Raw genomic sequence first — 11575 nt, forward strand, 5'->3', positions numbered from 1 at the left:
TTGATTTCAATAATTTAGAATGAGATTTTAAAAGTTTTAAAATATTTTAGGGTATTTTTAAAATTGCAAGGAATTTTCAAGAGCTTTGTAAAATTTAAAGAGCTTTTTAAATGATTTTAAATATTTTAGGCTCTTTTAAAACATTACAAGGAATTTTCAAATATTTTCAATAATTTAAAAAAATTTCAAAGAATTTCAACTATTCTTTTTCAATTTTTCTGGTTGAAAGTGGAACTGCTTTGTTAAAAATCTAGTTTTCTTTTGGTTGATGATTTATCAATTTAGTTGACAAAATTTGTTTTCTGCAAATTTGACTATTTTGTAGAATTTTTTTTTGGTTTTGTTTAAAAATTAATTTCTTTAAACTACAAGAAAATTATACTTCGTGGAAAACAAACTTCTTGTGTGCAAAGTTCATGTATTTGATTAAAAATGCCTTTTTTTCTTATACAATTCAGCCTTTTGGATAAAAATTTCACTATTTGTTTAAAAATTTAAATATTTTATTAAAGACAAATTTAACAAATTTTTTTGCAGAAAAATAATTGTTTTAGTTGAAAATTTAACTATTTGTATTGAAAGTTAGTCAACTATTAATTAAAATTAATGTTATATTTTATAATTATAATATTAACATTAATAATGTGTACAATAGTAATAATACTCATAATATATACGCCTGAAAAACATAACCTCAAAATTGACTCATGCCTGAAATGAAGAATCACGCGAAACATTAAATTCGCCAGTTTCTTCCATTTCTTTCAAATGAGGATCGAGATGTAAATAGAAGACCACCGAATTCTTCCGAAGCTATCAGATCGACAATCATCGTACAGCAGAAAACCGAAGTCGAATCGTGCATTGTCGGCTTACACACGAACTCACAGTGGTAATCATGCACCTTCTGTTTTGTGACTCTCAAACGGTAGGTATGGTGGGGGTAAATTTCATCCACGATCTGGCAGCTCTGGCCCAGGGCGCGGCGCGAAGGCGCGTGCGCAGTGTGGCTTGTGGGACGTCTGCAAGGTGGTGATATCGGTAGGTGGGGGAAGCGAGAGCGGCAGTACCGCACGCGACACTGGTCTGGGGGACACAGTGTATGTGACGCATGCGAATCGTCACAATGCAATTATTTATATTAAGGCAGAAGCAGAGGAAGAGGAAAGTAAAGAGACAAACGCGAGACTAACTGCGAAAAGAACCATAAAAGTCTGTTTCTTTTCTCAGAAAAAGAATGTACCTAGAATTAAGATAGTATATAATGTTTTATTTTATATTCAGTCATAAAAGTCACAAATGTGACTAACTGACAAAAGAACCGGTAAAGTCTGTTTCTCAGCTCAGAAAAGGAACGCACCTAGAATTAAGCTAGTATATAATGTTTTATCCTCAATATAAAAGTCACCACCAAGACAAACTTACTTCAAAGTTCACTTTTAAAAATATGTAAAAATCTCATAAAAGGCAAATATGCAACCTTTGATCTCTCTTAAATGCCCTCCCTGGGAAACGTTAACTTTGTAATCCAAATGTCAGTTCATGTGCAGTTTAGGTACTTATTCGATCGTAAAATACGATTTAATTGGTATTCCAAAAAAAGGAGAAGGAAGGGAGGATCTCAAAAAGAAGTAAAATAGTTTTCAACTCAATAGTTTCTCACGTTTTTTCAAATTATAACGGTAATAAAATAGCAAATGTTCAGACATCTTGAAAAATCCATGACAGTTTTCCCAAAAATCTGTTAAAGTGCACGCAAACCTTCAGCAACAAAAATATGTAGAACTAAAATTATTCTTTTTGACAATCTCCTTCCCTAGGTCTGACATTTACGACTTTTAAATTGTCATAACAACCCCAAATGCTAAGAGCGAAGGCACTTCAAATTTCAAGTGGGTGTGGTAGACCGCTGGGCACGACCCCAAGGGTTAATAAGGGCAATAAAGAAATCCCATGAAAAGTTAGGAAAAGAGAGCACATAGTCACTCTGACTCTGATTGGGTTTTCTTAAATCCAAGGTCCTCCTCTAAAGGGAGGACCCAAAATTTCGATTGGTTAAAATAAACTTCCAAAAGTAGGATTTTAGGAGTTGGAACTCTTGCTATAGACCCTCGTAGGCCTCAGAAGTTCAAGCCCGAAAAGTTCGAAGTTAGATTTTGACTTCCCTTTGAATTTAGAAGTCGCCTATTCTCTCTCTCTCTTTCGCCTCTGAGAGTATTCCTTTATATTTTAAACTCGACATTATTTTCATCAATTGTAGAAAATAATTTTCCTTTAAATAAATTGTGAAATTGGACACTTACAATTATTTTTCTTTGCATAAACTTTTTTTTAACACGTATTTTCATAGGTCTTGATTTGTAAACGTATCCGCGCTTATTTTTGAGTCTGGCCGGTAATAACGCAACAAATATAGAGGTCGCGATACCCGGGTTGAGACAGCAAGGCATAAGACGCTTCATTGGTTGCAGTTCGCGCGCTTATTTGAAATGTTAAAAAATAAAAATGTTGTATTTATTATTAATAAATCAAAATAATAATATTTAAATATTTTGGAGTGGCACGTGGATGGTTTTTAATATATTCGCTGAGTATTAAGTATAAAAATAAATGAGTATTCAGTAATATTGATTGAATACACATTTTATTTTTTAACTTAATGCTAGGGTAACTTGGCCAAGTAGGTTTTTAATATCAATATGAATTATGAAAATTTGACAAATATTGCTTTTACCTTATTTACTTACGAATCCAGGCATACCACATACACCAATGGAAATACACCAATGGCGCAGTGCAAGCCTAATACAGATTGCCGGAGTCACAGTACTGGGCATCTAAACGCGGCCAGTACTGGCTGGTAACGCTTCACAATGATGCCTTGTACCTGTTCTGTACTGGCAAACCTCCGGCGGACTTTTCCATACGTTTTCCATGAAGGATCTAGCCTATTAATTTTTAAAATTTTAGAAATAATTATCACAAGGCGATATTTGTTTTAATTAACATTTTATTTGTAAAACATTGCTGCGTTAGGCTGGCGAATTGTTTAAAATTTATAGAATTTATTTATACTAAAATTATGAATAATGGATTGTATACATAATAGGGTGGTTTGAAAAAGGTACCTTCAAAAATGTCCTTAGTACATTTTAACAAATAAAATGTGCAGTTTGAAATTATCATATTTAATTCAATCGGACATAAATTGGCGTGCGTCAGGTGAACGAGCTGATGGTCAGTTGCAAAAGTAGTTGTAAAACAAAGTTGACTTCAAATATATATATAAATTACATAAGGATGTTGTAAAAATAACATTAGTGACTTTTAATTCAATACATTAATTCGTGGGTTAATCACAATCCATTTCACGTCTATACCTATTTTTGAATTATCTTGAAGTCTTACAAATATTAATCGCTGGGTGGTTTAAAGACTTGTTTAAAATTGATAAATTTATAAAGACTCCGAGAACTTTGAAAGAGATTACAATAATTTGAAGAAATTTTCAAGATTTTTGGCTATTTTATAAACTTCAAAGACATTTTCACTAGCTTTTTACTTGGAAGTAGTTTACGTAATTTGAAAACATTCAAAGGCATTGTTTTATTAATTTCATTACTTTTATGTAATTTTAAAGCGTTTGCGTTACTTTAGGGCAAAAAATGTTCTAGAATTTCTGAAAATATGAATCGATTTTACAGGAAGTACGAGGTTTTAAAATATTTCAAAATATTTAACATTATCTAATAAGATTTTTAAAGGTTGCCTATGACTTTGAGGGATTTAAAAACTATCAATGTACTTCAATACATTTTCCATGCATTCGCAAAATATAATTTCAATATTTTATGATATTTTTAAATATTCTATTGCATTTTCAGGATATGTCAACAGTTTTAAGGGATTTCCAAGGGTTTTCATAATTTTATGAAGTTTTAAAATTTTAATGGATTTCACAGAATTGTTTGTGAACATCTGAACAGATTTTCAAATATTTTTTACAATTCATTTGGAATTCGCCTTGTAATCTTATCAATTTATCTTAAATTCTATTCAGTTCTTTTAATTTTTTTGAGTTCTTCTAAATTCGTTCAATTATACCCAATTGAATTACTTTTTCCATATTTGTAAATTTTCTTGAAAACACTTGATTGCACGATCCTATTGTCTATCTACGAAATTCACAACTCACTCTGATTCTTTAGTTGCAGAATCCCTTCTGGGAGAAATAATTCTCAAAAAAAGTTGTGAGACACGTCGTTTAGGAGTAATTTCTCCGAAAGTATTGTAAAAAATATGACTTATGTGGTATGCCTGGATTAGGAAAATAACGAGCTATGTGTATGTATTATCAAAAGTGATATAATGTTTATTATATCAAAAATAGGCTTGGTCAAAGTTACTCTACTTTTGAAGAATTATTACATTCAATTTTTCATGCGAAAAGTGACTCCTAAAAGTATGTATCATTTGAATCAGAATTTCAAGAAACGCCCAAATCCGTTGAGCATCAAAGTAGTATTTTTAGCATATTTTTTGGCAACTTAAAAATTTTGTTCATTTCATTGGTGCCTAAAGAGAAAAAATTCAGAAATGAATCCAAGAAGGTTTTTCTGAGAATGGTGCCAGATGTAAATTCCAGTTTGCGTAGGTACTCTATTCAACGAGAGAACGAAATTCCAAAAAGACGATATTCCGTTCTCTGCACGCAGTTTGTCAAAGAAAGGGAAATGTAGGCGTAGGATCCCCGAGGACAAGGGTTTAGTGGTGGCCCTTACGAAGGTTATAAAAACTTTCAGGGAGAACTTGGGTCAGTCTATTTGAAAAAATTGTGTTTCCCTTTAACACCGATGGGCTGCACACCGAAGAAAAAAATTTGTCGACGCCTCCCTTACGAAAAAAACTGCGCAGCCGATTTCGTTCTCTCGTCGAACAGGGTATAGTGACCTTACGGGCCCTGCAACTTTCCGGGGAGAGGTAAAATCATTGCATTGACTACAACAGCGTAGCGTGCCTAACGCTCTCCCTAGCCTTTGGCCGGTAGGATCGGTAGTTACTTGCCTTAAATTTAACCCAAAAATGCTTTTCGTTTATGTATGTTTTTTTAGTATTTATTTAAAAGCAATAATTCTTTCATACATGCTTATCTTTTCAGAAAGACTTTATCTACTGTTATGTGACATACAATTTTCGATATAATCATTACAAATCGAGAAATTGGCCTTCAAAAGTAGGGTAACTTTGACCAATCATATTTTTAATATAATAAAAATTATTTCACTTTTGATTATACATAGACATAGCTTCATTTTTAACTGAGAATGGTCAATTTTCAGTAATAGAAAATATTTGTTCAACTAAGAAAAATCGAATTTTCAACAAAACAGTTGAATTATCTACCAAAACATCAATTTTTAAACGAAAACAATTATTGTCTATTAAAAAAATATGAATTTACAACTAAAAAAAATTATTTAAAAAAAATGTTGACAAAATCGTTAAATTTTCAACTTTAAAAATGAATATTAAAACTAGAAAATAAGTATTTAACCAAAAATAGAATTGTTACATTTTCAGATCAAAAATTTAATTTTCTGCAAAATAGTTTAATATTTTTTAAAGGGGTGTCAAAGAGTGTGTAGAAATTTTTCGCAATTTTAACATGTTATATATGATTTTAGAAAAAATCAAGAACTTAATTCTCTTCGAGCCTTCTCGCGCAATTTTGTTGCACAATTTTGTTTAAAGTTTATATTGGTTAGAAGAATATGCTTTCCAATTTGAGTAAGTTTAGGACATATTTAGAAATTTTGAAACGATTCAAAATAACTAAAACTTGTAACAATTTGTTAAGAATTTTGTATTGTTTCACTGTCAACCATTTTATACCAAAAGAAAAAAAGTTGGATCAAAAAATTCATTTTCAAACAAAGAAATTAATTTTTATTTAACATAGATGAATTTTTAACAAGCAGAATAAGTTTCTTCCAAGAAGAGATTCATTTTTAACTGAAAAAGGTCAATCTTCAAGCAAAAATAAAACATCATATTTTCAACAAAATTGTTTAATTTTCAAATAAAAAAATTTTGATCTAAAACTTATACAGTTAAATTTTCAGTATAAGAAAATATTTCTTTAACTAAAAGAAAGCGAATTTTCAACAAAAAATCGTTAAATTTTCAACTTCAGAAATTCTTAATATATGAAAACTTTACGAAACCTTTAATGTCTTAAGATACTTATCTGAATATTACAAAATTTAGCGTTTACAATTAGATTTCCATTGTAAAATAATTGTAATTGTGAATAATTGTAAAATGAATTTAACAAATTTTACTTTATTAAGAAATATCTCGTGATTTTAAAAGGAGAAAACCATTCTAAAAGTACCTTTTTGTATAGTATCTTAATAACTAAGGAACATACGTTTAGAATATTTTCCTTGATTCTGTCCTAGGGTCAAACATGGTACAAAAAACCGCCGTGAAATTAAGATAATATCTCTATTAGTTGGTTAAATACTATGTAAAATCGCCTTTCAAATTATACAAAAAAATTCCAAAAATATTAACAAACGGTTTTACAGATTTGGCTTTAATCTTATGGACCAGTTTTAGAAACATGTATTTCTTTTATCGTTTTTCAGCACATAATTTTCCCCTAAACATAAAGCAGATTAATATGCACTTAAAAAATAAAAATAAGGAAGGTCAGAAATTCATTCAGTTGTCTGTTCGAAAATCCCACACATTTTTTAATAAAACTCCTTTCCACACCACCTTCAAAAATAAATGTTCACACCATTTTTATCAAATGATAAGTCTATTGTACTTAAGGGAAAAATAAAAATGTTTAATTAGTTATGAATGTTTAATTGACGTCAATTCCCTTACTTTTCACACCGGAGGAACTTTTATTATAAGTTATTTATTTTAAATATATATTATATCTGATCCAAATTAAATACAAAAATCTTAAATTTTAAGTGCATTTTAAGGCTACAATTCTTAAATTTTTCCAATTTTTAGAAATAATTTAACTAATTTTATATGTACTTTAAATAATTTTTTTTAAATTGCATAGAAATTATTCTAAGTAAGCAAGTAATATCTTTAAGCATACAGGGATATATCTTCTTTTTGAATTTTTCCAAATTTATTTCATTATTTATTTTTATTGAAAATAATTGGATCTCTTGCGATTAAAAGCGGGGATTCGGTCTGAGAAGAAATGTGCTGAAAGTAATTTTTAAAAAATCATTAGAATTTTATTTGAAAAGACTGACAATTGTACACAATTTCAAGGGGCATCTTTTTTTTCTTCTACAAGAATCTTTAGATTGTTCTGTTTTTAAAATAAGTTTATCCTACATTCTAAAACTCTTCTAAAGTTTAAATTATTTTTGAATTTTATTAATTCTAATAAATATTTCTTGAATTTATTCGATTATTTAAATATTTTTTAATGTTTCCAAATGTTTTAAAATAATCTCTTAAAATTAATTTTTTGCAGTGAAAAATTTACTTTAATTATTGATATAACATAGCAAACTTGCATGAACTTTCATTCTATTGACAGCCTGGAAAATTCAGTTTACTTAGAAACTCCTCCTAATAGCCAGTTAGCCACCGAAAACGAATTGTGAAGTCAGAGGGGCTCGGGTTCTTGCTCATGCAATTTCGGCTCTAAACGAGGCTGGACTACGCAACATGTAACACCAGAACGATGCAAGCATTGTCAATAGTTGTACTGGCTGAGATGAAAAAGGTACGCTTTCACGTTTAACACCAAACTTTGCACCTATAGAGATGTGGGATAACACGCTTCAGCTGCAGAGCGAAAAACATTCACTTATCGGTGGGATTGAGCGACTTTTTTCTAACAGTGTAACCCGATAGTATCAAAAGCTTTGTCGTTCACAATACAATGTAATACGATTTATAAAGACAATGTCCATTGCCTTATCTCATGTTAAAATGCGATATCGTATAAGATTACTTGGAAGTTCGATTGTTTGCAAACGTGTGCCATTACATAGACCTTCGTTAATAGAAAGATTACGAATTACCATAACAATACAAGTGTTTATTAACGTAATTCACGAGGAGGAAGGGGTGGCGGATTCAATGTGTTCAAGTATTCTAGGAGTATTGCATCATTTATATATCCATTATGACAAATGTCAACACTATCTAAACTTGTATAAATTCGTTCTGTGGTTTTGTCCAATCGCTCCACGACTCTGTAATTTATTTCTTCAACATCAACATTTCATACTGTTAATATATCTGTTTTTGCTAGGTTTATTAAACATTGTCTGTACTATATCATCGGTTCTAGTAGCTATACATTTTTCTAGGGCTATTAAGTAATTCTCGTTGTCATTTGAAGTACCATCTTCACAGACAATAAATACTTCGCGAATTCTGCTTCTTGTGGTAAAGTACGCATATTTTCTATTAGTGAAAATATAGAGAAATGTTTCCAAAATGAACTAAATTTAATGAATTAATTTTCTAATTCGCTGCGAGTTGCATGAGTTTCCACAGGCAGTAATTGCCTAAAATCTCCGCCAAGAATTATAATTTTTCCACCAAGTGGTGAATCAACATTCATGAAGTCATGCCTTGACGCCATTGGAGCATCGTCCCAAATACAAATATCAATTTCTCGTGAGTATTGAGCATCTTTAGATTGAGTTTTTATACGGGAGATGGAATCAGAAAATAAAGGAACTGGCGTAGCGAAAGTTTTATGCAGGTCTTTCCTTGTGGAAGTGATATTGCTTTAATACCTGTGAATGTGAGTACTTTCTAGAGGCTCCATTCGGTTCCTTGGATCCGCCAGGGTATATCTGTATTTCATCTTTACTTGCAGCTGTATCTGGATTTAATCTTTATTTGCATTTGTATCTGCATTTCATATTTACTTGTGTCTCTTTTTATCTGCATATAATTAATGAATTATATGTTTTGATATAATTGTTTTTAATGAAATTGAAATTACATCCACGAATTTACTTGTAAAAATAAACTCATGTAGTGTAGTTAAATTATTTATTTTATCTATTAACTTTTTAAAAGTGAATACCTCAAATGATACTTACATAATAATGTATCTGCTACCGTTCAGTATCTGCCAAGAAGACTTGATATACGTTTCAAAAAAATCCTAAAACTATAAAGATGGTATGTTGTAACATGTAAAGAAAAATGTTTATATAATATTTACTTAACTTATAAAATAAAAAGTGTAAAGATAATTTATACCTTGATTTAAATTTGCACTTTAAACAGTGATAAAGAGTCACTTATATTCCACTTGACCACCGTTTTACTATTTTTTATCACCCCAAATCTGTTTTATAAAAAAGATATAGTTTTGGCGAAACCCCCACCATGTTCATCCCATTGATCACGTACACTTTTATGTAAATGTGATATAACACATCTTATAATTGAATGAAATATCTTTCAAACTTTTGAAAAGTATTAAAATTGAAGTTTAAGTTTAAAATCACGAAAGAATCATGAAAAAGTTTTGAATGATAAAAGTCTAAAAATTACTTGAAATCCCTTAAATTTCAAAGACATAGTGAATTTTTTTTATAATAATAAAGCATTTGATATTCAGTAAAACACCACAACAAAGTTTAAGATGTCAATTAGAAGTCCCAACATTAGAAATCCAATAAAGTTGTTTGAAATTTTTAAAAATCCATAAAATATTTTAAAAACGATACCCTGGTGGACCGAAGGAACCAAAAGGAGGCTCTACATTGTGCCTGTAAAGATCCCGTGGGGTCACCGTTCGTTGGCTTTTTTAAAAAACTCAACAAAAAAAACAGCAAGATCAACTTTTAAACTGTTGAAATTCGGATTCTCCGTTAAATTTTACATTCGTAACTCACGGAGTAATCGCAATACTTTTTTTGCAGCGTTAAAAATTAAAGAAAATGTCATTAACTTCTGCTGAAGGTGACTTAAAGCGGATCCATAATAGCTCAAGTGGTATGTTGCGCGTGAAGTTTAAAAATAAAATTCTCTCCCACTTGCATCGCAGTGTTGTTGTCTGCGGTTTCCACTGCGTGGCGCTGGCATCCAGACAAAATTATTAAAGTTACCGACGGAACGCTTATTAACGGTTACTAACAGAAGATCCACTTGAAGACGCCTTCGGCTAATGTAAATGTCAGGTATTTTATTTTTTAAAGTTTTTAACGCTTCAAGAAAAAGTATTGCGATTACTCTGTGAATTTCTAATGCAACTTTTAACTTAGAATCCGAATTTCAAATATTTGAAAGATCATTCTACTGTTTTTTGAGTTTTCTAAGAAGTAACCGAATGGGTACCCAATGGGGTCTTTACTGGTACTTTGTACAGGCTCCATTCGGTTCTTCGGTCCGCCCGGGTAAAAAGATTATGTTATCCTTCAAATATCAATATGAATGTTAAAAATCCATTTAAATTGTATTACTAACTTCGAGCATCCTAAAAATGGTTTAAAAGCTCTTGAAATTAATATAAATCATTAAAAACTTATAAAAAAATATCTTCAAATTCACTCTAAATCGACTAAAAATTTTAAAATTACATGCAGGGACAGACACTTTAAGAATACATCTTAAAATTGGTCACTTGTCGCAAGTAATCTTAGTTGAAAGATTCGCTGATTCAATTTTGGTTGATTTCGAATCAATCCCTAGGAGCACGGAACATTCCAGGAACGTTTTTGGAACGTTCCGCGGAAACCTTCGGAATGTTCCAGTGGAACGTTCCCTGAGCGTGTAAAATGTCTCCCCCTTAGGAACGTACCAGGAACATTCCACTGGAACGTTAAAAGAATAAATGATCGTTATTGTTATTATTATCAATGAATATACGAATAACCGTAAGTGACAGGTCAAAATTAATGCCAGTTTATGATATAGATACCATATTACAATGTAGTATGTACGGTACTCAAAACTCAAAAGTGACATATATTTTTACCTATCTCTTACGGTTTACGAGATAATTTTTATTAAAAATAACAATAATGGAATGTTCCCCACAGGTCCCAGTGGAATGTTCCTGTAACGTTCCATTGGAACGTTCCTAAGCAGCAGACATTTTACACGCACAGGGAACGTTTCGAAGGTTCCTGCGGATCGTTCCAGGCACGCTCCCGGAACGTCCCGTGTTATGAGGGATGAAATTCAATGTGAAAGAAGATGTTTTATTCCACGATGAATAGCAAATAAACCTATGAAATGATCAATGAATCGTGTTGTAAATTTTTTTGAAACGTTCCATTCAAAAGTTTCATGAAACTTTCATGGTCTCGTAAAACATTGCAATTAGCGGCGGGAAAATTCAAACTGGATATAATTAAAATGTATATCGGCCGAATCTTCTCAGATTTATTTGTTTATTAATAAATTATGCAATGCAATACGTTACGATAACTGTCCCTTAAAGGCAATAATAAAAGATTGTCCAAAAATAAATTTCGTTTTTATATGTTGTACATTTCAAAATTTTTGTAGCATGCAAAATTAAAATAAAACATACATACATACATCCACATAT

At 30.8% G+C, this 11575-nt stretch overlaps 1 protein-coding gene and 1 long non-coding RNA gene across 10 annotated transcripts in view; one reads left to right on the forward strand and one right to left on the reverse strand.

Annotated features, from left to right (window-relative positions):
• Window positions 1-11575, forward strand: part of LOC117175901 (cytochrome P450 315a1, mitochondrial-like) — a 584936-nt gene that overhangs the window by 438666 nt on the left and 134695 nt on the right. The gene's annotated exons all lie outside the window — the stretch shown is intronic.
• Window positions 1-11575, reverse strand: part of LOC117175951 — an 80760-nt gene that overhangs the window by 5331 nt on the left and 63854 nt on the right. Inside the window, exons 6-7 of the long non-coding RNA XR_004467554.1 lie at window positions 9111-9181; window positions 8799-8949 (exon numbers count right to left, since the gene is read on the reverse strand). This is a non-coding gene — a long non-coding RNA (uncharacterized LOC117175951). The remainder of the gene's footprint in view (window positions 1-8798; window positions 8950-9110; window positions 9182-11575) is intronic.

The sequence above is a fragment of the Belonocnema kinseyi genome, chromosome 1 (genome assembly GCF_010883055.1).
Source record: "Belonocnema kinseyi isolate 2016_QV_RU_SX_M_011 chromosome 1, B_treatae_v1, whole genome shotgun sequence".
NCBI lineage: Eukaryota > Metazoa > Arthropoda > Insecta > Hymenoptera > Cynipidae > Belonocnema > Belonocnema kinseyi.